General features: G+C 52.3%; 1 long non-coding RNA gene and 1 pseudogene across 1 annotated transcript; one reads left to right on the top strand and one right to left on the bottom strand.

The window, feature by feature from the left end:
* Positions 1–1319: 1319 nt before the first annotated feature.
* Positions 1320–4798, bottom strand: LOC100676481 (HLA class I histocompatibility antigen, A alpha chain-like; annotated as a pseudogene).
* Positions 4330–5728, top strand: LOC135231038 (uncharacterized). The gene is made up of 2 exons (XR_010321647.1): positions 4330–4410; positions 4699–5728. It is a non-coding gene; the product is annotated as an uncharacterized LOC135231038 (long non-coding RNA).
* The last annotated feature ends 628 nt before the right edge of the window (positions 5729–6356 follow it).

The raw sequence follows: 6356 nt of genomic DNA on the forward strand, positions 1-6356 counted from the left end.
AGAAGTTTGTGGGGGGGCTCCTGATCAACAGGATTCTAGAGAAGAGTGTGTCCTTTGGGCCTGGGGTCCTTTAGCTGAGAATCTCCTAGACACCTCCAAAAAGGAGTTATAATATGGGTGAAGGGCTATAACACTGAGCTGATAACACTGAAGACTGAGAGGAAAAAATGGCAGAGCCAGTGGCAGAGAGGCCTAGAAGGGACCCAGGGCAGAGCCGATGGCAAAGGTGCAGTAGGTGCCCAGTGGCAGAGAGAGCAGTCAGGGCAGCAGTAGCAGAATTGGCCTAGTGAGCAGATGGGGGCTGAGCTGGTTTGCCTTTGACAGTGGCAGACTCCCTGGTTGTGCTGAGAACAGTAACTCTAGGGGGCCAAGAGGTTGCCCTCAGAGGCTTGGGCATGCACTGTACAGATTGACTTTGGTAGGCGCTGTTGAGTCGATTTTCGATTCACACTGACCTCATGTGACACAGTAGAACTGCCCCCATAAGGTTTTCTAGGCTGTAATCTTTTTTTTTTTTATCTTTACAGAAGCAGATTGTCAGATTTTTTCCCCACAGAGCCCCTGAGTGGGTGCTAACCACTAACCTTTCAGTTAGCAGCCAAGTGCTTAAAAGTTGAACCAGCAGTGCTCCTTCACTGTACAGGTGCTGCCTGTAAACAGTTTTGCATCAAGAGCTGTCATAATGCTAGCTTAAGCTTGGCACTGGCTCAGGGTTCTCCCCAAAGCTGCTGGTTGAGAGTTAGACTAATAGCACAGGGGTCCAGGCCCAGCCAAGGACAGCCACAGAGAGACAGTGCAGAGAGAGACAGAGAGAGAACAAACACAGTTATGCTGCACCTGACCTGAGCTGGTCACACTTGCTTAAAGAAATACATAGCTGGTAACACCTGATTCAAAGAATGGCCACCCAGTCACAAAAAAATGGACATAGGTAATTTGGGACGAGTAAATGGGCCCCCTTTTTAGACATAAGTGGGTTCCTCTCCTACAATGCTAAATGGGGTACTCATGGGGATGAAAGGGACCGGTTCGCTTCAAGTATGTTCCTATCGTTTTTGGTTTGCTTTGTGTAAATAATAACAGCCTTTGATTGCCAACAATTTGTAAAGTGTCTTTGTGTGTACGACCCAATCAGATTGGACAGCAGAGTCCTTAAACTAACAGTCTCATGATTGCTTAGAATTTAGAATACATTCTGAGTGTATGCAAATGAGTATGTGCACATGTGGGGCACAGGCCTCATCCATGCTCTGCTTCTCCACAGCATCCCCCTGTTCCCACTTGTGACAGAATCAGCATAGCAAAGATGCAAATTCTGGAAGGTTCTCAGATCTTCCATTTATTTCCTCTCTCAAATTTTGAGTATTCCTCACCTTTAATTAACTCGTCAACCCCACCTCTTAGCAAGAAAGGGAAAAAAATTCATACCCAGATTCTAATTTCAATAGGGAAGTGAGAAGCTGCTCAGCTCAGAGCAACACAAAATTATGATAGGGATGGAGAAGTTCTAGCCCTGCCTCTTCTGGAATAGGAATGTTGATCAGGGAAAATACACAAGTCAGTGTGGGGAGGGGGTCCTACTGAGCAGGGGTGGGCTAGTCTCCCCACATCCTCACATTATGCTGATAGGAACACAGACACATTCAGAACAAAGTTGCAGGAAGATAAGTCAGGGGTTCTTGGAGTCACAAAGTAAGAAGTGAACAAATCTTGTATCACTCAGTCCCACACAAGGCAGGAGGCTCACACTACAGAAGAAAAGAATCATTAACAAGTATATCACTGTAAATGTTGATATGCTGAACAGCTCATCACAAGCTCAAAATGTCCAAAAATGTCCAAATCCCCAAATCCCCGTAACCCAGACATTTCGCCTCTACCCCAACCCCTCCCCAACACCAGGCCCTCCAGGGTCACAACTTTAGAATCTGTGAGAGACACATCAGAGCCCTAGGCAGTGTCACCAACTGGAGAAGAACAAAAACAGGATCTGGTCAGAGCCCACAGGAGGAGAGAAACTAAAGAAAGAATTATGGGGAGGGGGAGAATGGCTAATGGGCTTCTGTCTACAATGTCCTAAGGGTCTGAATGTAGTTCCTTCTTTTTCCACCTGTGGGAAGAAAGGTCCTGTGAGAAACCAGGGAGGAGGTAGGGCCATAAGTTCTAGAAGAACCAGCTATTTCCGGAACCCAGGGAAGTTTCTAGAACTGTGATCGCAGACCCAGGGCAGGATCCAGAAACAAGAGTAAAGATGTGTGGGAACTGGGCCAGCCAGACTCCTGCAGGTCTGTCCTCAGCAGAGACCATCCCCTCTGACCTGTGACTGCTGAGAATCAGCTCTCATCACCAGAATTATCCAAGGTGAGAGGTTTGTCCTCCATGTTCACATCTGCTTTACATAATAGTAAGTGTTAGCACACAGGGCCCCAGACTGGATAGGTGTGTGTGTGCAGATGGTGGCTTCTATAGTGAGGCAGGATAGGAACAAACTCTTACCTGGTGATTGAAAGCCACCAGTGGGATAAGAAAGCTCAGACCCCAGCCCCTCCCCTACCTGAGCTCTTCTTTATCCAGATCACAACTCCAGTGACCACAGCTCCTAGGAGAACCAGGCCAGCAACAACTCCCAGGATGGAAGTGGTGGGATGAGGAAGCATCTCTAGGAAGGGAAGGAAAGGAAAGGGAAGAGAAGGGGCCCTGACTTCTAGGTCTCACCCCTGACCCTGCTGGAGGTGCCCAAAAGAGCACCCTGAGAGGATGCTTTGCCCTTGTCCCCTGCTTACCCCATCTCGGGGTGAGGGGCTTAGAGAGCCCCTTGTGCTGCACACGGCACACATATCTCTGCTCCTCTCCAGAGGGTACCACCAGGGTGGCCCACTTCTGGAAGGTCCCATCCCCGGCAGGCCTGGTCTCCACAAGCTCTGTGTCCTGGGTCTGGTCCTCTCCATCTCGCTGCCAGGTCAGTGTGATCTCCGCAGGATAGAAGCCCAGGGCCCAGCACCTCAGCGTGACCTCATGGTCAGAGATGGGGTGGTGGGTCACATAAGCCTTTGGGGGATCTGAGTGGAAGGGTCAGAAAGCTTAGGAACTTTCCATTGCCTCCATGGGCCGCTTGAGCAGGGCTCAGTGACCATTCTGAGAATGAACAGGACAACTGGGGTGGGGGGATGGAGAGCAAAACCCAAACCCCAGCTTGTATCCAGGGGTGTAGAATAATCTACTCCTTGGAAAGCTCTAGAATTTGGGTGAGTCCAGGATAACAGGCTCTAGGTCTCTGAGGGGAAGAATAGGTACTTCTGGTCCTAACCAGACAGACTCAGAAAAGCTGGAGTCAGACCTCCAAAGAGGTTGAGTGTGGGCAGAGAACAAGGCCTGAGAGAGAAAGTCCGCTGAGGCCAGTGACAGATGCAATGGGAACTGCCAATCAGTTATTTCAGCAACCGTCTCCCCCTCCATCCCCAGAGACTGGAGCCCTTAATTTTCCCTGAGACCCTTAGCAGTCCTCTGGGCAAGTCTTTCTCTGGTACAGGACCTGGAAACTCGGGTGGACTCCGCTCTCTCCCGACTCATGCAAGGTGGGTATTCTGGCGCTGATGCCATTTTTCTCTCCTCCTCTTGTGACACCAGCTGGGGGAACAGTCCCAGCGTGAGAGGAGATAAGGTAGGTGCCCCGTGACCCCTCTAACCTGCTCGCAGCAGGGTCTCCTTCCCTTTCTCCAGGTATCTATGCAGCCACTCCACACACTCCCCCTCCAGGAAGGCTCTGACGCGCTCCGCCTCACCGGCCTCCTCCCACTCCCGCCGGGTGATCTGAGCCGCGCCGTCCACCGCCGTCCAGGAGCGCAGGTCCTCGTTCAGGGCAATGTAATCGGTTCCGTCGTAGGCGATCCGAGGGCACCCGCGGAGGAAGCGCCCGTCCGACCTTACGTCGCAGGCAGACAGCGCCTGGATGGTGTGAGAACCTGGCCGCCCCCGCGGTCGGCCCAGCCAACTTAGCCGTTTTGGCCTAAACTGAAAACTCCAGCGAATCCCCACGGCTCTTCCCGGGTCGAGGGGCTGGGCGGGTCCCAAGGCCTCAGTGTGAAGTTGGGACCCGGAGATTCAGGGCGACCGGTCTGCGTGGGCGAGGTGACCCGTGACCTGCGATCTTGCGTCACTCACTGGTGTCGCTGTGGTTGTAGTAGCCGCGCAAGGCCTGCAGGCCCACTCGGAGAGCCTGTGCGATGTCCTTGGCTCTGCGCGTCAGCTCTGCCCAATGCTCCGGCCCCTCCTGCTCCGCCCACGGTGTCCGCGGCTCCGACCCCGGATTCGCGGCGTCGCTGTCAAAGTGTCCGAACTGCGTGTCATCCACGTAGCCGACGGCGATGACCGATGACGCGGGGCTCCCCGACGCCGGGCCGGGACACGGCGGTGAAGAAATAGTTCAGGGAGTGGGAGCCCGGGAGCGGGGAGTGGCTGAGACCACCGACCCTCTCCCGGTGGGGCGCCCAGCTCCGGGACCGATGGGGGCGGGGAGGGGCGAGGAGGGGCTGGTAGGCGGAGAAGGGGCGGCGGGAGGAGCAGGACCAGGACACAGGGGTGGGAGAGGCTGGGGACGGGGCGGGGGAGGGGGCCCTGGGAGGGGGTGGTGGTGACGTGGCTTCCCCTAGGGTCCTGAGCTCCAACTGGGTGGTCCCCTCTCTCCTCTTCTCTCCACAGAGGCCATTTCCCTCCTGACCACACACTCACCCGCCCGGGTCTGGGTCAGGGGCAGGGTCCCGGAGAGCAACAAGAGGAGGATCTGGGAAGCCATTAGCATGATCACTGGAGTCTGGGGAGATGGAGTTCCAGTGGGCCCCTGAGGACCTGATAACCAGGATCGGAGGAGACACTGATTGGCTACTGCAGAAACCTATCAATGAAAGTGAGAACTGTTGTCCTGTCCTGTGCCCAGGCAGAAAGAACTGAAACAGGTTGTGAGGGGGAGAAGTGAAACTCTGGGGAGACCAGGAATCCCCAGCGCTTGGCTTTCTCACGTCAGACACCGCCCTAGGGGCCTGAGAGCCAAGCCCGGGTGCAAGGAGTTTGTCCTGACGCCTCTCCTCAGGTAAGGACCACTCTTTCTCAGAGGGGCTCCCTGAGTCCTACTCTGGGCTGTCAGAGGAAACCTGGGACAGAACCCCAGACTGGGGCCAGCCCTTCTTCTCCTCTTCCCTTCTTGGAATGCCTTTCGCTGAACTGGACTCTCTACCTTCCACCTCTTGTTTCCCCCCTCCCCCCACCCCGACTTCTCGAAAATAAAATTCACCCTCAAAGATTTTGATGCCACAGAGTGAGCTCACCTTACCAATGAAGGTGAAAGGACAGGGGTCTCCTCTTTAAACCTAGACGAGGCTGTGTCTGAAGACACCAGATAGATACTCCCACAGAGGCAAGTTTCCTTTTTATTAACAGCAGTGGCTAGCTCAACTCTGATAACCCCAAACCATCAGGAATTTAACCTGTAAGAGAAGGGATTTTGTCCATTCATGTATAAATGTGTCTGAAAAGCTCTGCAGTCAGGCTCACAGAGTTCTGAAGTTTGACTTTCCCAAACAATGTATCTATGACTCCTGGGTTAGTGTTTATTAAAATTATCTTCATTTCATAGCTCTGAGTTTGTCTGAGTGCCACGTCTATCTTCAATACAAAGCAGCTCATGAAAGCACAATTTGTTACTGTATATTTTAACCAGAAGAGTGTGGGAACTTTAACCTCTTCAAAGTTGCAAGTGTTCAACAGTCAAAATGCCTTCACCAGTGCACACACATTGACTGTGTTTATGAATTATTAACATCTAAAGGATACAACACAAAGGTTGGCACTGGGAGCCCACTCAGGGTCCCTGGGGAAGAAGAGGCCTGTTGATCTATTTCCCTTAAGATTTCAACCAAGAAAACCCCATGGAGCAGTTCTACTCTGTATCACATGGGCTTTGGCATGAATCAGTACAAGACAACAAGGGATGTCCATATTTTTTTTTAAATAATTTTTACTGTGCTTTAAGTGAAAGATTACAAAACAAGTCAGTCTCTCACATATAAACTTATATATACCTTACTACATACTCCCATTTACTCTCCCTCAGTGAGTCAGCCTGCTCCCTCCTTCCAGTCTCTCCTTTCATGGCCGTTTTCCCAGTTTCCAACCCCCTCTACCCTCCCATCTCCCCTCCAGACAGGAGATGCCAACACAGTCTCAAGCGTCCACCTGATACAAGTAGCTCACTCTTCATCAGCATCTCTCTCCAACCCATTGACCAGTCCCTTCCATGTCTGATGAGTTGTCTTTGGGAATGGTTCCTGTCCTGGGCAAACAGAAGGTTTGGGGACCATGAC

The sequence above is a fragment of the Loxodonta africana genome, chromosome 1 (assembly GCF_030014295.1).
Source record: "Loxodonta africana isolate mLoxAfr1 chromosome 1, mLoxAfr1.hap2, whole genome shotgun sequence".
In the NCBI taxonomy this organism is placed as follows: domain Eukaryota; kingdom Metazoa; phylum Chordata; class Mammalia; order Proboscidea; family Elephantidae; genus Loxodonta; species Loxodonta africana.